Source organism: Phascolarctos cinereus, unplaced genomic scaffold (assembly GCF_003287225.1).
Source record: "Phascolarctos cinereus isolate Bilbo 61053 unplaced genomic scaffold, phaCin_HiC Scaffold_4;HRSCAF=312, whole genome shotgun sequence".
NCBI lineage: Eukaryota > Metazoa > Chordata > Mammalia > Diprotodontia > Phascolarctidae > Phascolarctos > Phascolarctos cinereus.
The window spans coordinates 214,849,303-214,871,963 of record NW_027555847.1 but is presented as its reverse complement, the minus strand read 5'-3'; the positions used below and the strand labels follow the sequence as shown (position 1 = coordinate 214,871,963).

The window sequence follows — 22,661 nt, the reverse complement described above, 5'->3', positions numbered from 1 at the left end:
TAGTACCTAGGCACCTGGTGGTTTTCTGAGCTGGTTTCCACCAGTTCTTCCACCCTCACTGAGGCACTGAGAGATCCAGGTGTTGGTGCTTGCCTACTCTACCACCTGGGCTTCAGGATCTCCTCCTGGTTAACAGTTGGAGGCTGTAGGGTTCTGGCAGCTTACCTGGTGTTGGGTTGAAGTCAGCAAAACTGGGACTTTAGGAAGACTCTAGGTTGCTTCCTTCAGCTTCTTTATGATGAATGTTGCAGGGTGCTTATCCACCTGGGCCCCTTTGTAGTGCTGCTTCCCTTATTTTTGCTGAGCCACTGGAAGATCCATTTGCTGGGCTGCTGTACTGCTGTTCCCCATCTTTCTTCCAGTTCAGCTGTTCCAGGTTTTGGGGGTTTTTTTTGGGGGGTGATATTTTCTGGTTTTTCAGAGGTTGATGGGGGGGTGAGGTTAACTACCTTTTTATTCCACCATCTTGGCTAAAGGAAGTAGAAGTCCACATCAATAACTTTTAGCAAAATATAATAGCCTTTTCTGTCAACAAGAACAAAAAACACTAGAAAATATAAAAATGAATGGACCTTTCTTAATCTGGTAAATAGCATCCATCTAAGGGTGGAGTCAAGACGGCAGAATAAAAGCAGAGACTTGCTTAAGCTCTCCCCAAAACCCCTTCAAATACCTGTAAAAATGACTCTAAATTTTTTTAGAGTAGCAGAACCCACAAAATGACAGAGTAAAATAAATTTCCAGCCCAAGATGACCTGGAAGATTAACAGGAAAGGTCTGTTGCATAAGTCTGACAGAGGAGCACAGTCCAGCACAAAATGAACCAGCACAGACTGGGCCCCAGTAAACTCAGAGCAGACCTTAGGAGACTGAATCACTGGCAGCTGTGGCAGTTTCCAGACTTCTCAACCCACAAATGACAAAGACAATTTAGAAGATCAATAGGAAAGGCCTGTCAGACCTGGACTGTCCCAGGGCTGTGGGTAAGATGGAGGTGGCAGAGGTGGCACAGGCAGCAGCAGTGGCTGCTTTTGGAGCAGATCTCTCCACAGAAAGTGGAGAGATCAAGTGGTTGATCAAAGGGGGATTTGGGGTACTGAGGCAGGATTCTCTTACTTTGCCCATGCTTGGATTTGAGTTGCAGTCCTGGGTGGTCCTGGGTTGAGGAGGAGTGCTGGCATAGCAAAGCTTGTGGCAGTGGTGAAGAGGGAATCTTCCTCACAGTTCCAAGGCAGAAAAAGTGCTTGTGGTCACTCAAAGACCAGAGCACTGGTAAGGAGTAAATACCTCTCCTTTGATGATACCACCTTGGAAGAAATGAAAATTTATAGGTCTCTGGAAGTATCTTTGAAAACAGCCACACAAAACCCCTGAAGCTTGAGACAGTACACCCTCTGCACTGGAAGCAGGAGACCCACCTTAATCAAAAGTTTAAAAGTCAAGTAATTGGCTGGGAAAATGAGCAAACAGTGGAAAAATACTGAGACTATAGAATCTTACTTTGGTGACAAAGAAGATCAAAACATACAACCAGAAGATGACAAAGTTAAAGCTCCTACCTCCAAAGCCTCCAAGAAAAGTATAAATTGGTCTCAGGCCATGGAAGAGTTCAAAAAGGGTTTTGAAAATCAAGTAGAGGAAAAGCTGTGAAGAAAAATGTGAGTGATGCAAGAAAATCATGAAAAATAATTCAACAGCTTACTCAAAAAAATACTGAAGAAAATGACACCTTACTCTTTTTGGCCCATTACTATCAGAATAAAGACCATTCTAAGAAACCAGACCATTGACATTCCAGAAAATGTTGACATCTCTCTTAAGGGTTGGACAGTTATTGTGAAGGGGTCCAAAGGAATCCTCCACAGGAATTTCAACCATATTAATGTTGAGCTCAGTCTCCTTGGAAAGAAGAAAAAAGGCTCCAGGTAGACAACTGGTGGGAAATTGAAAAGAACTTGCAACAGTATGCACAATCTGTAGTCATGTACAAAACATGATCAGATGTGTTACCCTGGGTTTTTATTACAAGATGAGCTCTATGTATGCTCATTTCCCCATCAATGTTGTTATTCAAGAAAATGGCTCACTTGTTGAAATCGGAATTTTTTAGGAAAAAAATGTATCCAAAGACTGCACATTGAGACCAGGTGTTCCTTATGCTGTTTCTCAAGCCCAAAATGATGAGTTAATTCTTGAAGGAAATGATATTGAACTTGTATCAAACTCAGATCCTCTGATTCAACAGGCCACCACAGTCAAAAACAAGGATATTAAATAATTTTTGGATGGCATCTATGTTTCTGAGAAAGGCACAGTGCAATAAGCTGATGAATAGGTTGGAAAAGATGCCAAAGGCCATGTCCTGATGAGTCAACACTTTTTCAGATGTCAAAATAAAAATAATTTTTGTCAAAAAAAAAAATAACACCTAAAAAATAGACTAGCCCAAATGGTAAAGGAGGTCCAAACAGGTAATGAGGAGAAGAATGCCTTAAAAAGCAGAATTGTCCAGATGTAAAAGGAGGTCCTTTTGGACCTCACTGAGGAAAATATTTCTTTAAAAAATTAGAATGGAGCAAATGGAAGCTAATGATTTTATGAGAAATCAGGAAACAATAAAATAAAACCAAAAGAATCAAAAATAGAAGACAATTTGAAATATTTCATTGGAAAAACAACTGACCTAGAAAATAGATCCAGGAGAGAGAATTTAAAATTTATTGGACTATCTGAAAGCCATGATCAAAAAAAAGAGCCTAACCATCATGTTCCAAGAAATTATCAAGGAAAACTGCCCTGATATTCTAGAGCCACAGGGTACAATAGAAATTGAAAGAATCCAATGATCACCTCCTGAAAGAGATCCCAAAAGGAAAGCTCCCAGGAATATCATAGGCAAATTCCAGAGTTCTCAAGTTAAGGAGAAAATATTCCAAGCAGCATAAAAGAATTAAAGTATTGGGGAAACACAATCAGAATAACAAGATTTAACAGCTTCTACATTAAGGGATCAGAGGGCTTAGAATATGATATTTTGGAGTCAACAGAGATAGGATTAAAACCAAGAATCCCCTACCCAGCAAAACTGAGCATAATCCTTCAGGGGGAAAATGGACATTCCGTGAAATAGAGGACTTGCAAGCTTTCTTGATGAAAAGACCAGAGCTGAATGGAAAATTTGACTTTTAAATGCAAGACTCAGGAGAAGCATAAAAAGGTAAACAACAAAGAGAAATCATTAGGGACTTATTGAAGTTGAATTGTTCACATTCCTAGATGGAATGATAATATTTATAGCTCATGAGACCTTTCTATGTATTAGGGTAGTTGGAGGAAAGATAGATAGACAGACAGACAGACAGACAGACAGAGAGGTATAGATATAGACAGAGACTACAGGGTGAGTTGAATATGAAAGGATGATATATAAAAAATACTGAGAGAAGAAAGGGAGAGGTAGAATGGGGTCAATTATCTCACATAAAAGAGGCAAGAAAAAGCTTTTATAGTGGAGGGGAAGAACGGGAGGTAAGAGGGAATGAGTGAATTTTACTCTCATTAGATTTGGCTTAAGAAGGGAATAACATACACATTCAATTGGGTATGGAAATCTATCTTACCCTACAGGAAAGTAGGGAGGAAGGGGATAACAGAAGGGAGTATAATAGAAGTGAGGACATATTGGGGGAGGGTGTAATCAGAAGCAAACATTTTTGAGGAGGGACAGGGTCAAAGGAGAGAACAGAATAAATGGGCAGTGGGATAGGATGGAGGGAAACGTAGCCTTTCACAGCGTGATCATTATGGAAGTGTTTTGCATGATTCCACAAGTATAACCTATAATAATTGGTTGCCTTCTCAATGAGGGAGGTGAAGAGGGAGGAGGGAAGAAAATTTGGAACTCAGTTTTAAAAATGAATGTTATAAATTGTTTTTACATGCAAATGGGAAATAAGATATACAGGCAATGGGGTATTTCTATCTTGCCCTACAGGAAAATAGAGGGGAAGAGGATAAGACAAGTGGAGGTGGGGTGATAGAAGGGAGGGCAGATCAGAGCAAGGGGTAATCAGAATGCACACTGTCTTGGAGTTGGGTAAAGGGAGGGATGGGGAGGAAATTTGGAACTCAAAATCTTGTGGAAATGAATGTTAAAAATGAAAAATTAATTAATTAATTAATAGAAAAATAGTATCTATCTAAATCCAAGAGCTAGCACTATATTTAATTGGGATAAACTCAAATCCTTTACAATATGATGGAGATGAAATGGCATCACTATTTGATATAGCAATCTATTTGCTATCTTTAGTGGCAATAGCAATAAAATTAAAAAAAAGAAATGAAGGGAATCAGTATAGACAAAGAAGAAACAAAACTATTTCTTTTGTACATCGTATGATTAGAGAATTCTAGAGAGTCAACTAAAAAGTAAAAAATAACTTCATCTAAGTTGCAGGATATAAATCAGATTTATAAACCATCAGCTTTTCTGCAAATGACTAGTTAAACCCATTAGGAGAAGATTAAAATAGAAATTACGTTTGAAACAACTATGCTAAGTGCTAGGGATACAAAGTTCTCAGGGAATTCAAAATCTAATGAGGGCGACAACATGGTGACAACTACATTTGTTGTTATCTGGTTATTTTTCAGTCATGTCCAACTCTTCATGAATCCATTTAAGGTTTTCTTGGTAGAGATACTGGAGTGGTTTAACATTTCCCTCTTTGGTTCATTTTATTGATCAGGAAACTGAGGCAAACAGTGTTAGGTGACTTGCTCAGGGTCACACAGATAGTAAATGATTGAGACCGGATTTCAACTCAGGTTTTCCTGACACTAGGCCCTACACTCTCCACTCTGCCACTATGTACAGAAATATGGGAATAGTGAGGAGGTAAGTGTCACTGGATAAAAGAGTATGTAAAAAGGAATAAGGAGTGGACAAGCCAAGAAAGGTTGGAAGAGGCAAGGTTATGAAGTGCTGTGCAAGCCAGAGGATTTCTATTTGATCCTGGAGGTAATGGGGAAACAGTGAAATTTAGTAAATAGAGGGTTGGTAGGATTAGACTTACATTTGAAAAAGATCAAATTGGAAGATGGATTGGAGTGGAGAGATACTTCTAATAACTGGCCATTACAATTATGTAGGCATGAGCTCATGAGGGCCTGCATCAATTGATGGAAGTTTCGGAAGAGAGAAGGGAACATACGTGAGATATATTACAAAGGAGGAAATAGGACTTGACTACTGATTCGATTTTACAAGTGGGAGAGTGAGGAGTCATGGGTGATTCCCAGGCTTTGATCCCGAGTAACTGAAAGGATGGTGGCTAGGGGAAGTTAGACAGAGTAGAAGGTTGTAGGGGAAAGATAATGAGTTCATTTTGAAATATGACATCTCCAAGGTGTATATGAGACTGAAGATGAGGAGAGAAGTTAGGGTTAGACAATTGGATCTGATAGTCATCTGCATGAAGATGATCACTGAAATGAAGGGAGATGATAAGATCACCAAATGAAATGAATAGAGGATGAAAAAAAGAGGGCCCAGGACAGAGCCGTAAGGAATCGCCATGCTTAGCAGGTATGACCTGACTGAAAACCCAGCAAAAGGGACAGAAAGAAGAGGCATACAGGTAATAGGATAACCAAGAGAAAGTAATTCCATAGAAACTTAGAAGAGAGTACCATAGAGAAGGAAGAGGGTGATCAATCATTTAAATACTGTAGAGATGTCAAGAAGAATAAAGACTGAGAAAAGGCCATTAGTTTTGGCAATTAAGAAATTACTAGGGTAGAGGCTGTGCAGCCCCTCTCCTCCCACACTGCATCCCTTCAGGGCTGCCGGGATGCCTGGGTCCTCTGCGGTTGGCAGCGTATGGCCAAGGAAAATGAGGCAAATGAAAAGGCTGTGATCTTACACCTGGCCCTGTTCCGATTGCCCCAATATGGGACTGACCTTCTGCTGACCTTCAATGAGCCTATCTCTGGGAGTAGGCCAGCCCATGGACATGAAGCCCAGTGCCTCCCACCCTGGACCCTGGTTGACTTTGAAAGGCTAGTGACTTCCCTGACTCTTCTTGACCCCAGTATCTTTGGTCCCCGGGAAATATCCTGAACTGCCCTCTGCTGCTGGTGTCTGAATGTCTGAATTCCCCAACAGAAGCAAGGGATTGATGGTTGGGGTTTCCCCCATATCTCTGCTCCACATACAGACATAAGGCATCACCTTTGCAGAAATAAACTTGCTTTATACCAAAAAAAAAAATTACTAGTAACTTTGGAGATAGCAGTTTCAGTGGAATGACAAAGTTGAAATCTAGACTGCAAAGAGTTAAGGAGAAAGGAAATGTGTATATAATGGAGGCACCTATTGTAGATGGCCTTCTAAAGGAGTTTGACTATCAAAGGCAGAAGAGATATAAGACAACAGCTATGAAGATGTATGCATCAACTGAGGGTTTGTTCAGAATGGGAGAGACACAGGCATATTTGTACAAATTAGGGAAGCAGCAATAGACAGGAGGAGAATGAAGATTAAAAATTCAAGAGTTGGGATTATAGAGGGGCAGTCTGCTGGAGGAGATGGGATGGAATGGATTCACCTGTGCATATAGAGAGATTTATCTTAGCAAGGTAAGGTTCACCTCTTCAAGTGAAACTAGGGTAAAGGCTGAGATAGTAATAGAGTTATCTGGGTGATGAGATGAGGAGGAGGGGAGAAGAGGGAGCCCTATGCCAATTGGCTATTTTTTCAATGAAATATGAGGCAAGGTTCTCAGATGAGAGGGTAAGAGGGGAATTGTGGGAGGGCTTGAGAAAACATGAAAAATTTTGGAAAAGATGCTGTAGTGAGTGGGATGGTATAAATTCTCTGAGGGCAGGAATGGTTTCATTTTTGTCTTTGTTCCCTGGGGCCTAACAATATAGCAATGGACACTTGATAAATGTTTATTGATTGAATTATTGATATTAGTAGCTCAGCTTCTTCCCCTCTCCAAAAAAAAGCATTAAAGCCTGAAAAATAGCTAAAGAAGTTAGCTGATATATTGACACATTAAGGATTTCTGATCTCTTCTTTAACCTTATCACATATATGCACACACACAAGAAGAAAGTTAGAATGCCAATCACAGATCCCCACAGACCACCACCTTTTATCCTTCTGAGGGATTTGTTATCATAAATAACACTCAGTTATACTCAGCCACATTTTCCCATTGGGCAGTAGCTTATCATGTGCCATTGTTCTGTAGTATTCTGCTCTCTCATCTCCTCCACAGCAGAAATACCCAGAATAAGAGGACTTTGCTCAGTCCATCAAATTCTGATCTGATACCCTTTTGGTGTCAACCAAACTGTCAGGTCCAACTCCTACTAAATCTTCTTTTTGTATCCTAGCATCTAAAAAGACTCACCTGCCTTATAAATACACAGCACTTTTGTAATAGAACACTTTGGATAAAACTTAAGTAGAAAACTTGAACTAAAAATTACTTTAATAATTCTGTGATATCAGTGCTAACGTCAGCACTGTGAGGTGGCCTATGGTGGTGACATCCTCTGGAGTGGGGCTGGGGACACCTGTCCTTTAAAAATAGTATTTTAGGGGTAGCTAGGTGGTGCAGTGGATACAGCACAGGCCCTGGAGTCAGGAGGAGGTTCAAATCTAGTCTCAGACCAAACACTTGACACTAACTAGCTGTGACCCTGGGTCACTTAACCCCAATTGTATCACAAAAAAAATAGTATTTTATTTTTTCCCCAATTACATGTCAAGATAACTTTTAGTATTCAATTTTACAAGATATTGAGTTCCACATTTCCCTCCTCTCTTCTGAAAAGGGTAGGCAATTTGATAAAGGTTATGTATATGCTATCATGGAAAACATTTCTATATTAGTCATAGCTGTAAAAGAAGAAACAGATCAAAAAGGAAAAAACACAAAAAAGAATAAAGTGAAAAAGTGGGCTTTGATCTGCATTCAGAATCCATCATTTTTTATCTGGATATGGATAGCCTTTTCCTTTGCGAGTCCTTTGTATTTGTCTTGGATCATTGTGTTACTGAGAAGAGCTAGTCATTCAAAGTTGATCATCACACAATGTTGCTGATACTATGTATGATGTTTTCTGGTTCTGCTCATTTCATTCAATATCAGTTCATATAAATCTTTCCAGGTTTTTCTGAAATCTGTCTGCTCATCATTTCTTGTTGCACAATAGTATTTCATTACATTCATATGCCACAGCTTGTTCAGCCATTCCCCAATTGATGAGCATCCCCTCAATTTCTAATATTTTGCTGCCATGAAAAGGGCTGCTACAAATATTTTTGCACATGTGGGCTCTTTTCTCTTTTTTATGATCTCTTTGGGATAAAGACCTATTGTGGTATTGCTGGATCAAGGGGTATGCAGTTTTATAGCCCTTTGGTAATAGTTCCAAATTGCTTTCCAGAATAGTTGGATCAGTTCACAACTCCACCAGCAGTGCATCAGTATCCCAATTTTCCCTCATATACTACAACATTTATAATTTCATTTTTCTTTGTTGTCATATTAGCCAATCTGATAGGTGTGAGGTGGTACCTCAGAGCTGTTTTAAATTGCATTTTTCTAATCAAAAGTAATTTAGAGCACTTCTTCATATGCTTATAGATAGCTTTGATTTCTTCATCTGAAAACTGCCCATTCATAGCCTTTGACTGTTTATCAATTGGGAAATGCTTTGTAGTCTTATAAATCTGACTCAGTTCTCCATGTATTTGAGAAATGAAGCCTTTATCAGAGACACTTGCTGTAAAAAAATTATTTCCCAGCTTCCTGTTTTCCTTCTCATCTTGGTTACATTGGTTTTGTTTGTGCAAAAGTTTTTAAATTTAATATAATAAAAATATCTATTTTACATGTCATAATTTTCTCTATCTCTTGTCTGGTCATGAACTTACCTAACTTCTCCTTTAAGAATTTGGATGGGGATAGCATTCTAGGATGACAGTGGAGTAGGTCAGAAAATTCAATGCTCTCCAGATTTCTTCCACAAACAAGATAAAATAGCACTTCAAGGTGAATGTAGAGTGGTAAAAGTGAACAAGAGTTGGAGCGAAACAGTGGTCCCCCTGGGATAATCAGAGAAGATTCAAAGAAAAATCCCAGGACCAGCACTGAGGTTTCGTCCCTGTGAAGAGTAAAGACCTCCAGACTAGTTGTGCTGAAGCAGCAAGTGGTGAACCACAGGGTTAGCTAGCTTGGGAGGTATCCTCGGTCCTAGCCACAGAAACTTTTACCTCCTGGATAGTGTGAGGAATTGGGCATCTTAGCTGGGGAACATTGAGGGAACCTCTGCTGATAAGGTACATCAGACCTAGCTGTGCTGCCAAGATGTGGCCCTAGTGAGTGCAGAAGTAGTGGGGCAGGACCATGGATGGCTGTGGCCACTTATAGGAGGCTGGAGTTCTTGGTTTAGGTTCCAGGCCAGAGAGGAGAACTGAAAGAGGATCTGAGGCCAGAGGCACCACCCACCATGCCCCAGGACTAGAAGTGATTACAAATAGCAAGTTGCTACAAATAAAGAAAAAAATAAATACGAGCAAGCAAAGGAGAAAGACTCTAACTATAGAAAGTTGTTATGGGAATAGAGAACACTGGGGTTCATCTTCAGAGGAGGATACTGAAGCAAAAAAAAATCCTCTCTTACCCCAAAGGGTAATAACAAATTGTTACCTACCCAAAAAGAATTCATAGAACTTTAAAAATCAGATAAGATTTATTTTTTTTAAAAAAAGAACAATCCAAGAAAAACAAGATTATGAAAAGAATATCAACCAATTAAAAAAAGAGATCCAGAATCTTAAGGAAGAAAATGACTCCTTGGAAATTAGAATTGGGCAAAGTGAAACCAGTGAAGTTATAAGAGATCAAGAAATAATAAAACAAAATATAAAGAATGAAAAAATAGAAGAGAATGTGAAACATCTAAGAAAAAAACAACTGATCTGGAGAATAGAACAAGAAAAGAAAACATAAGAATAATCAAACTATCTGAAAACTGTGATTAAAAAAAGAATTTTGATACAATGACACAAGAAATAATTAAAGAAAACTGTGCTGAAGCATTAGATTAAGAGGGGAAAGTAGAAACAGAAAAAAAATCCAACAATTACCACCTGAAAGAGATCCTATGAGGAAAGCTTACAAGAATATCATATTTAAATTCCAAAACCCCCAATTCAAGGAGAAAATATTATGAGCAATAAGGAAAAAAAAATTTTAAATATGGTTGTGCCACAATTAGAATCACACAAGACCTAGCAACGGCTATAGTAAAAGACCACAGGTCTTGAAACACTATATATCAAAGAGCAAAAGAACTGGAGTTGTGGCTAAAAATATCATACCCAACAAAGTTAAGCATGATCCTGAATGGGAAAAAAAAATGGACATTCAGTGAATTGTCAGACTTTCAGGATTTTTAAAAAAGATTTTACATATAAGATCCAAGAGAAATATATGCTACATATCAAAGACTAATTACAAGGGACTCCATAAGGACAGATTGTTTGCTTTTTGTATGATGAAATATAAATGTATGTCTAAGATTGTTATTAGTAATTGGGTAGTTTGAAAGAAAGACCTCAGCATGATATGATTTTAAAGTACAACTATTTAGGAAAAGGTAAAAAGTAATTATCTTATACAAATGAGGTGTGAGGGGAAGAACTGACACAGAGACTAGATGGGGGATGAGGGCTGGTAATTCTGGAAACCTAATGTCATTAGGAATGGGTTAAAGAGAGAACAATACACATATATCCGGAAGGGTATAAACGTCTTCTCAATTCAGTCTGTCCTAAACGTTAAAGTGGACAAGTTATTCCTGTGTTGGTTGAGTGAGACCAACACCTAAGTGATGCTCAAGGCTTGCTTGAATAGAATCAGGAATACTGAGAGGGTAGAAATTGATAGTGGAGATTTGAGAGAGTGATCTTTCCTTGACCACTAAAATCACTAACTCCAAGCAAAACATATTAGATAATCTGATGGTTCCCTTGGGGACACTTTCTAGTCTTTCTTGTGCTTCCACTGCACTGCCCCTATGTACTTCAAGTAGGTACCAGAAGTGGGCCGCATGCTCAAGGGACCGATGGATCTATGGGGACGAGAGTAATTCAAACAAAGAAAGAGAAACATCTGCCATCATCAGTGAACCAAAGCATTCCCACGTTTTATTTTCCTAGAGGATGTCCAAAAGAAAAAAGTCAATATAGAGACTATAATTACCAAGATAGAGAAAACTTATTCTCAGTTTCCAAATGAGAGAGCTACTTAAGAAGATATGGGTAAAGTTGTAAAAGCCAATGGATGTCTGCTTTACTGTGCTTCACTGTGAAGGGCAATTGTTTTATGGTGCTGGGAAAAGTGAACTGGATATGTGTCCATTCATAAGTTTATTGCAATGTAGAGAAAAATCCTTCAGAATGGCCGTGATAATGCCCAATGAAGCCTGGATGTAGCTATTTGGTGAAGGAAGACTTCATTCCATTTTTACAAGATGTAGTGAATACTCATCCTGGTTTGTCATTTTTAAAGGAAGCATCTGAATTTCATTCTTGATATATTACCACAGTTGTACAACAGATTTTTTTACACAGTAAATAGGTCCTGGTCTGGGAGAATCACTTGTACTGAGCTGACAAAAAAGAGTTTTTGCAGAATGCTACATTATTGGAAAAGGAAGCTCATATTAACCAGCTGACGGAGTACTTCTCTTCAGAACATTTTTATGTCATTTATTATAAATTATGGGACCTGGACATTGACCATGATCCCTTTATTGATCCAAAGGACTTAGCCCGACATAATGACCACATATGACCTATCTCCAGTAGGATGATTGAGAGAATATTATCAGGAGCTGTGACAAGGGGCAGAAAAGTACAGAAAGAAGGGAAAATAAGTTATGCTGATTGTGTCTGGTTTTTGATATTTGAAGAAGACAAAAAAAAAAAACTCCAGCCAGTATTGAATATTGGCTCCGCTGCATGGATCTTGATGGATATGGAATATAGTCAGTGCATGAGCTGGAGTATTTCTATGAGGAACAGGACCCAAAACTGGATAATATAGCTATTGAGTCTTAAATATTTGAAGATTGTCTTTGTCAGATGTTAGATCTTGTGAAACCAAAATGTGAAAGAAAGATTACTCTTCATGATTTAAAGAAATATAAATTGGCAAATTTTTTGATACATTTTTCAACACTAATAAATATTTTGACCACAAACAGAAAGATCAGATTTCTCTAATTAGGAGTCCTGAGAGTGAAGACCAAGAGCTCTCTGACTGAGAGAAATGTACTGCTGAAGAATATAATGTTCCAGCAGCTGAAGAAGCAGCTGGTAACAATGGAATGATGGTCACAAAACAGAACTGAATCCTATAGATCAGAAGGCCAATGCATTCAAATTTCAGTTGGATAAAAAACCTTTCTTTGAAATGCCTTTGCCTCCAGGTGGTGTAGATTTGGATGAGTATGAAGATGATGTGGAGATACTACAATTAAGACCCAATACAGAAAGACTGCAGCAGGTCTACTACTACATAAACAATCAGTGGCTTTTTTTCCAGACAGTAGTAGCTGTTTTGTGGCACAAAATATTACCTAAACACCTTTTAAAGAAAATTAAGTGCATTTTTATGGAATGATAATTTTGTATTTATTCAATATTCAAGCTTGTAAAATAGATATTTATTTATAGATGGTGCATATTTCCCTAATTGGAATAATTTTGTGTTCTCTAAAGCCTCCACTATCTTACAAGATACGTATGTGTCATTATTTCCAGTTAATACATAGTACACTGACATCCTGGAGCTGTGAAAATACCCACAATCCCAGAGTAAGGGGCTCTTTATTCAGGATCTCTAGTGCTTTTGCTTCTAAAAGGGAAAAATAAAAAACATCTTAGTAGTAACCTTATACACTTGGCAAAAAGAAAAACTATGGCGGTAGTTTTATTTTTAAAAGCTGTCATTGACATACTTTAATTTGAAAATTTAGTATCCTGGTACACACAGGAAAAATTTAAGTTTTTAAAAACTGGTTTTCCCCTCCTGTTTATGCAGTTCCATAAATCGGGTTTACCTTATTGATGTATACCATAAAAGCACTCCTTAACATTTGAAGTTGGTTAGTACTTATACTTGATATTCTAGCTGAATATTTTTATTCTCTAGAGTTGTTATTTGATCTGTGATGTGCATTAATATATTGTGGGCATTAAGTCTTCTATTTCTTCCTCTTTGAAAGGTTAGTTATTGACACATTCCATAAATACATAAATAGGAGTGTCACAACAGCTTGAAATTCTGCCATTTTACCTGCCTATCTCTATAGCAAGAGAGAATGTAATGGATGAGAGATTTTTGTTTCAGTTTCATAAATCTTAAGGTTGTAGTGTCTTGAAATGCACATAACAATATGCAAAGAATTTGGGTATAGGATGTCTTCAACAAGTTTATTTGAATGTTTCCATGTAAAATGTACAAAAAGATATCAAACTATTTTTTTGCTATGTAGATCAGTTTAAAAATGTTTTAAAGTCATGTTTGTATTTTCAAATAAAGCATTTAAAGATTTTTAAAAATAATAATAATTTTGTGATGCCTACCAGAGCTAGAATTAGACATTCCAAAGCTGAGGGTAAATTGATCTGGGGATTTGGGGGTGTGGACAGTTGCCTCTGTTAGGATGTAGTCTTGCTGGGGGTATAGCAAATAGGCCCCCAAAGAGTCTGTCTGCACCCCAATGACCTCTGCCATTCTCTAAGAGTGAAGGAAAACAACAGGTAGGTGAGTATGTAAATGGGGAAATGAAGGCACTGGGAAGGAGGTACAAAAATGTCAGAACCCTTGCCCTGAGGCAGGGGTTTTCATTCAGTTTTTGTGTCATGGAGCCCTTCAGCTGAATCCTACCGCCTCCTTCTCAGAATAACGTATGTAAATGTATAAAATAAAATAAGATTACAAAGAAAATAAATTATGTTGAAATAGTTATATATGTGTGCATATATATGTGTGTGTGTGTGTGTGTGTGTGTGTGTGTGTTTTAACAATACTTGTTCACTGACCTGAAGTCAAGAGCTCCTACTCTAGTAAGTAATGGCCTAGAATGAGGTGACATTTCAGGGATCACACTCTGATACTGGGGCCAGGCTGAGGGGGAAAAGGAAGACTTTAAGGCACAGGTATAGTGGGATGGAGTGTGCCTTCTTCAATGTCTTTGCTTTGAGGCAAAGTCCCTACATCCCACTTTATTTACATTTCTGATGTCTACTACTGATATAATATTAACAGATAACATTTATGCAGAGTTTGCTATGGGCCAGGCACTTTGCTAAGCACTTTAAAATTATTATCTTATTTGAACCTGACAATAACCCTGAGAGGTAGTTGTTATTATTATCCCCATTTTACATTAGGGAAACTGAGATATTTAGAGGTTAAATGACTAGCCCAAGGTCATATAGCTAATAAGTCTCTGAGGGAAAATTTGAATTCAGGTCTTCCTGACTAGATCCAGTGCTCTATCCACTGTTCCATATAGGTGACTTCTATAAGTAACATCAGGCTAATTCAGTCTTCTGCTTACAGATCACTTCTAATCCAATTCTAATAATATTACAGAGAGCTTAGTGAGAAGGCTATGATTATTTGTTTTCACTAAGTATTGTATAATTGGAATCAGCTCTGGATTGCTATAATTCACCTTCTAAGATGGTTCTCCATTTTCTCTATATTTACATAAGCCAGAGTTCTGAGAGATTGTTTTAGCTAAGTTTTACTTAAAACTGTGCAATTTGAAGGAAAAAAACCTCTCACTGTTAATGTTAGTAGATGTTTATAATTTTGCTGAAATTATTCAATTATTTTTAAAACTTTGATAGCATGACACATAGTGTGCCTCAAGGCTGATAGCCAGAAATCCAGATTGCATATAGTTTCTGTCGTTTTTTGTATTTCTTCTTCTGTTTGGGCTTGGGAATTGTAAAGAGATTTAGGGTAGAAATAGATTCCAAACAGAATCCAAATAGAATTGGGAAGGTCCTTAGCAGCCATCTAGTCTGAGTACATTGTGATTTAAAGCAAGCCACTTCACTTTTCATTCTTCTTATCGGTAAAATAGGGGGCAGATCATGATCTTCAGAAACTCATCAATCTGCAAGATGAATTCAGCACTGTGACTCATACCTCCCCACACATCATCCATAGCCCCTCTCCACCTGCTCTTCAGTGTATTCTTATGTGTGATCTTCCTTAGATCATGACCTCCTCAAGGGCAGGGGCTATTTTTTGTCTTTCTTTGCATCCCCAGAACTTAGCACAGTGCCTGGAACACAGTAGGTGTTTAATAAATGTTTATTGACTTTTCATTCTGGAAAGAGGGCTGACCTTGAAGACATGATAATCTGGATTCAGGCCCTGCCACTGACATACACTGGCTATCTGATCATGGGCAGGTTACTCAATCTTTGAATGCCCTGGATCACTCCCTAAGATTACCAGGTGCTGACCTGCATTCTGTGTCCAGAGGTGGACACAATCTTCCATATGTGATCTCACTACCTTCCCTAGCCAGCATGGCATAGTGACAAGAGTGTCAGACTCGAAGTACAGAAGAATTGGGTTCAAATCCCATTTCAAACATTTCCTAGCTCTATAACCCTTGGCACTCTAGGGTCACTTAACCTCCCTCTTTCTGATCTAGATCTATTATCTTATTGAATCAATCTAAAATTATATTAGGGGAAGCTAAGTGGTATAGTGTATAGAGTGACAGGCCTCAAGTCAGGAAGACCTGAGTTCAAATCTGGCCTCAGATTGTGTAACCCTGGGCAAGTCACTTAACCCTGTTTGCCTCAGTTTCTTCATCTGTAAAATGACCTAGAGAAGGAAATGGCAAATAACTCCACTATCTTTGCCAAGAAAACCCCAAACATGGTCATGAAGAGTCAGACACAACTGAACAAAAAACAACAAAATGATGTTATCTCTTCATACTGTAATATCACACTCTTGTCTTCTATTGAATTTTCTATATACTCAAACTCATCCTTTTCCTAAGAGTTACTTCCTAGCCATATTACCCCTATTCCATATTAGCACAACGGATTTTTCTTTTAAATGAAGTGCAAGGCTCTACTTTCACTGCCATTACATTTCATTTTGTTAATTTCAGTGCATCATTCCAGCTTGGTGTAATATTTTTAGATCTCAGTTATTAGCAATCCCTCAAGGAGGGAGAAACTTCATGTCTTCTGCAAATTTGATAAGGGTACCAGCTATATGTATATGTCCATGTCATTGATAAAGATGTTAAACAGAACTAGGTCAAAAAACAGCTCTGAGGCTCTTCATACAGCTGTACCTCCAGATCGACACTGATCCATTAATCAGCACATCTTGGCTTTATTCAGCCAACTGATTCTGAACCCACTTAACTGTACTATAATCTAGTCCAGTGCTGGGCCTGGAGTCAGGAAGACTCACCAAACTGAGATAAAATTTAGCCTAAGACACTTATTGGCTGTGTGACCCTGGGAAAGTCACTTACCCTGTTTGCCTCAGTTTCCTTATCTGTAAAATGAGCTGCAGAAGGAAACGGCAAGCCACTCTAGTATTTTGGTCAAGAAAACCCCAAATAAGGTCATGGAAAGTTGGACAGGACTGAAAAATGACTTAACAGCAACAAAAATTCTAGACCACACTTCCCATTGTGATTCAAGATAAAGAAGAATGGAGTTTGATTCAGGTGGCTGCAATCCTGGCTCATAACAACAACAGTTCCATTTTCAAGATCTGAAAAATGAGGGGGATAAACTCTATGTAATGGAGAGTCATGGTGCTATGTACAAGCCTCTTTTCTGTTCTATAATGTATATGGAAATATACATTTCATTTTGTGTTTATTAGGCTCAGAATAAAAATAAAATGAGGGGCTTGAATTTTATTTCTGAGCTATATCTATGATCTTTATCTTCTTCACATTTCATAGACAGTGAGCAATTAGATTAAGTAATTTAAGTTCCCTCTCCATTTTCAGATTTAGTCCACAAGTCAGATCCGTTCATACTTAATGCACGTCTATGTCCCAGATTTTCAAGGACAGACCTGATTTCAATAAAAATCAAGTGTTATTTTCATAACATTTTGGAAAAGGGAAAAGTTTTTTTGGCATACCATGTGCTGTATGTTTTCTTTGAAAACTGTAGTTATTATATTTATACTTAAGGCTTTTAAAAATATTTTATGTCATTGAGAAAGGCCTGGTTCTTTCTATGAGCTAATGTTAGTAAAGTAATTTTCTTTTTTTAGTTGATGGAGCCCTGGACTTGGAGTCAAGAAGGCTTGGGTTCAAATCTTACTCTAGTTGCAAGACCTTAAGCAAATCACTTAATCTCTTTGAGTAAGCCTCACTCTGGCAAGTCACTAAGACTCTATGTTCCAAAAGTGTCACTATATGCTCCTGTGGAGAGAATTGTCATACACATAGACCAAGAACACATGCCAGTGCCAGGCAGACTTGCTTATTAATGCAGCTTGGTATTCCTTGGTTAGCCTGGGGGAATGGAAGCCATTCTAGGGGAGCTGGCCCTAAGCTTTATAGCAAGGAAGAAGTAATTGGTGACACCTGGCTGAGGCAGGAGTTAGCTAACAGAGGATAAAGAACAGTTCCTGGCATGTAAAAACTGACAGCCAATCATGATAGTTTTAACCTGAAGGGCCCTGAGCTGTAGATGCAACCCAGCAGCACCCTACTTAAAATGCTGCTGTTTGGAAGCTGGGAGTCTACAGTAGGTCCAGGGTAATGAAGAGAAAAGAGTAAGCAGATTTCAGATGTGATGCCAATTACATGCCTTTTTGCTTCCTTCATCCCCTACCTTCTTATAATTTGCATTGCTTTCTTTATCTGAGCTATGCTGTGATATCTTACCTTTTGCTTGCAAATAATGCTTTCGGCTTGGTTTTAAAGTTACATTCACTGGAGGGTGCCGTCTGCCCTCCAGTAAATCATTACTACCCAACAGACATCTGGATGATGTCAGCCTGTGAGTTTTTCCCATTTGATTGAAGCTTCTCAAGTGAGCTCCCCATTGCAGTGGTGCAGAAAATTAATTAGGATGTTTTATTTTCTCTGTTTAGTAAGAGCTAAACAGTATTTCCAGGTTACAATCATAATAAAAAGGTAACTGCATGTAAGAATAAACCCTCAATTTGCCTCTTTCTTGAATGACTTCTAAATACTAAAGGGAGATTTTTTTTTCACCCAAAAATGGTCCAGAGAAGTGTGGTCTCTTTTATATGAGGAGAACGCCCTGCATACTGATGAAGAGATCCCAGTGCTCAGAGGGGTGTGTGTGGTGTGTGTGTGTGTGTGTGTGTGTAGGGGGTGGAGAATAGTAGTAAGGAGAGAGGGAGAGTTCAGACCATCATGCATTTGGATCAAGCATTTTCCCTAATGAAAATGAATCTATTTTAATCATAACACATGTGGTTGGGGGAATAGAATTCTCATCAATAGCAAAAGGAATTGTTTGCTCATGCGAATCCCTTAAATAACCGAGCCAGGTGTCTTCAAGTCTTGATAAAAAGAATTGGTGAAGTATATAGCTATTTATTCTGGAGTTAATCCATGTTACCCCTCTGCTTTTTCTCTGAAGAAAACCTGTAAACAGTATGAAGAGAGGGGATTTTAACTTAGAAAATTCATCAATTCATTAATTTATTGAGCACTGACTGTGCAGGGAACTTTACCAGCCTCAGTGGGGGTACAAAGATAAATAATACATTTGCTATATTCAAGGAGTTTGTAATTTAATAGGGGAGATCAGGCATGTGCACAAATAACTAGAATTCAAATAGAACTTAGGATCATATGAATCCACAGCTGGAAGGAATATGATAAATATAGGCATAATGCAGTTGGTAAAATAGAATGACCTGAGTCCTGCTTCTGGCTGGTGCTGCCTGTGTGACCCTAGGAAAGTCATTTAAACTCTCAGGGTCTGAGACAACTTCCTAATGCAGCTTCCTTCTCCGCACACCCCCACCCCCTGCCCAAATACACAGGCAGAGTAGGTGCAGATATCCTCTGACTGCTTCCTGCCACCTATGGTGACTCTTTTAATTGGTAGTTGGCAACCCATCCATGATTTCTCATCCTGTTTGACAAGCCATGACTGGAAACATGCAAATATGCTTCAACAAATAATAATTACAAGAAAACAGGAAAAACATTTTCATGTAAATTCCTTTTCTGCTTGTAAACAGTGGATGAAATTCTGTGTGAGTCCTGAGGAGGAATTTGTAGCTATATCCTTACATAAGTGCTCCAGAGAGAATCTTCTTAATGTACTGGAAGACTCCCTCTTGGTCATTTAGTAATAATAATAATAATAATAATAAATAATAATAATAATGATAATGATAATGATAATAAATGTACAACATAAAAGTTATAAAAATTTAGAACCTACAAATACCTAGCAAGACATGATCTGATGGCTGTCTATCTTTCACTGACTGCCAGATTGATGACAATTCCCTGTGATACAAATAAAGACGTCAAAAAATTCTGGACAACTAAACAATTAAACTGGACTAGAACCAGGAGTCATCACATATAGAAGTTGCTTACAATCAACATTGATTCGTAAACCATCAGAACAATGATAGCTGTCACCATCCTAAATACTCATGATCATACATTATTGTGAATGAAAAGCTTTCAAAATATAGAAATCTGGTAGAGAAGAACAAGATGTGGAAACAGGGTGAGGTACAAATCTTGCCCATCATCCTGTCTGCTATTGGTGTTTTACCAAGGACGCTTTTAGGAAGCCAAAAAAGGATGAGCTTGCTTCCTAATATCTTTATCCAGCTATAAAAAACAGTTATTTTATCCACCTGGGCAATACTCTATAGACCATTAAATATAAAAGAAAAAAATAGAGAATTGTCCCAGGATCATTTCTATCTAAGCCCCATCAAAAAGATGAGAGTAAGACAATAATAATGATAGCAACAGCAGCAAACAACATACTTTTACATGACACTTTCAACTTTGTCAAGTGATTTCTGTGATAGAATTCCATGGCCTTGATAGCTTAAGTATGACTACCCTCATTTTAGAGATGAGGAAACTGAGGCTTTGAGAACTGAGATATTTCTCAGAATTATAGTACTAGTACGTATCAGGACTGGGATATATTTCTAGTGCCACAGCTCATGTTATTGGTGGTATTTTGTGTTTGTTTGTTTTTTGCTATACCATTGCCTCTCAACATTCAGAATGTTAAGCAGTCAGTCAAAGAGCATTTATTAAGTGCTTACTATGTGCCAGGCACAGTGATAACTAAGTTCTGGGCATCCTGTATATAGCTTGTTTTGCATTTATCTGTTTGCATGTTATCTCCCCTATTGAATTGTCAATTCATTGAGGATAGGGACTGTCTTTTGCCTCTTTTTGTATCCCTAGATCTTAGCACAGTGCCTGGCACATGGTAATTGCTTAATAAGTGTTTAGTGATTGATTGATACAGAGAAAGGCATAAACAGCTCCCTGATGGCAGGGACAGCTTGCAATCAATTAAGCACATAAAAGATATATACAGGGTAAATGAGAGCTGATATCAGAGGGAAGGCACTGGTGATGGAAGGGGAAGGGATGGGGGTAGGGAACAGCCCCTTACAATAGGTGAGATTTGAGCTGAGCCTTGAAGGAAGCCAGGGAAACCAGGAGGCAGAGGTGAAAAGGAAGGATATTCCAGGTATGGAATGAATCCTGGTAGTGAAAAGGCAGTCAGGGGGGTGGAGCCAAGATGGCAGAGTGAAAGCAGTGACTTGCTGAGCTCTCCCCCAAACTCCTCCAAATACGCATAAAAAATGGCTGTAAACAAATTCTGAAGCAGCAGAACCCACAAAAAGACAGAGTGAAACAAATTTCCAGCCCTAGACAACCTGTATGATTGATCAGAAAGGTTTATCGCGCCGGGCTGGGAGCGCAGCGCAGCGTGGGTGCACAGCAAACATGGAGCAGGCCTCAGAGGACAGAATCACGGGCAGGTTTCCAGACTCCTCAATCCATGAATGCCAAAGACAATTTAGAAAGTCAGTGGAAAAAGTCTGTTTCTGTTGGTGGTCAGAGAGGAAGGCAGGGTCTCAGCACCATTCCCTAAGAGCCTGGCCGGGGGGGGGGGGGGGCAGCTGCTTCCCGAGCTTCTGGCCCACAGACTGAGGGGGAATCCAGTGGATGATCAGAGAGGGACTGCAGGGATCTCTCTGCCAGTGCTCAGGCAGGAATCTCTTGCTTTGCCAGCGTGTGGATCTGAGTCACAGTTCTGGGTGGCAGTGCTGGGGTGAGGAGGAGCACTGGCTTGGTGGAGCTTGTAGTGGCTGGGGAGAGAAATCCCTCCTCACAGTTACAGGACAGAAAGGAATACTTGTGGTCACAGGCCAGGAAAGGAGTAAACACCTCGCTCCTTATTATACCACCTTGGAAGAACTGAAAATTTACAGGTCCCTACAAGTATCTCTGAAAACAACTACACAAACACCTGAAGCTTGGGACAATACATTCTCCACATTGGAAGCAGACTCTTACCTTAACAAGAGTTTAAAACTCAAGTAATTGGCTGGGATCATGAGCAAGCAGTGCAAAAGAGTCAGACCATAGAATCTTACTTTGATGAAAAAGAAGATCAAAATATACAACCAGAAGAAGACAACAAAGTCAAAGCTCCTACATCCAAAGCCTCCAAGAAAAATATGAATCAGTCCCAGGCCTTGGAAGAGCTCAAAAGGGATTTTGAGAAGCAAGTAAGGGAAGTAGAGGAAAAACTGGGAAGAGAAATGAGAGTGATGCAAGAAAATCATGAAAAACAAGTCAACAGCTTGCTAAAGGAGACCCAAAAAAATACTGAAGAAAATAACACCTTAAAAAATAGCCTAACCCAAATGGCAAAAGAGGTCCAAAAAGCCAATGAGGAGAAAAATGCCCTAAAAAGAAAAATTGGCCAAATGGAAAAGGAAGTCCAAAAGATTACTGAAGAAAATACTTCCTTAAAAATTAGAATAGAGCAATTGGAAGACAGTGACTTTATGAGAAATCAAGACACTGTAAAACAAATCCAAAAGAATGAAAAATTAGAAAACAATGTGAAATATCTCATTGGAAAAACAACTGACCTGGAAAATAGATCCAGGAGAGAGAATTTAAAAATTATTGGACTATCTGAAAGCCATGATCAAAAAAAGAGCCTAGACATCATCTTTCAAGAAATTATCAAGGAAAACTGCCCTGATATATTAGAACCAGAGGGCAAAATAGAAATTGAAAGAATCCACAGATCTCCTCCTGAAAGAGATCCCCAAAGGAAAACTCCTAGGAATATTGTAGCCAAATTCCAAAGTTCCCAGGTCAAGGAGAAAATATTACAAGCTGCCAGAAGGAAACAATTCAAGTACTGTGGAAACACAATCAGGATAACACAAGATTTAGCAGCTTCTACATTAAAGGACGCAGGGCATGGAATATAATATTCCGGAGGGCAAAGGAGATAGGATTACAACCAAGAATCACCTACCCAGCAAAAC

The 22,661-nt window shown here is 38.6% G+C and overlaps 2 pseudogenes; both read left to right on the top strand.

Moving 5' to 3' along the window:
* Nucleotides 1–1,722: 1,722 nt before the first annotated feature.
* On the top strand, nucleotides 1,723–2,335 carry LOC110193493 (large ribosomal subunit protein uL6 pseudogene; annotated as a pseudogene).
* A 9,169-nt stretch (nucleotides 2,336–11,504) lies between these two features.
* On the top strand, nucleotides 11,505–12,354 carry LOC110193494 (serine/threonine-protein phosphatase 2A regulatory subunit B'' subunit beta pseudogene; annotated as a pseudogene).
* Nucleotides 12,355–22,661: the final 10,307 nt, after the last annotated feature.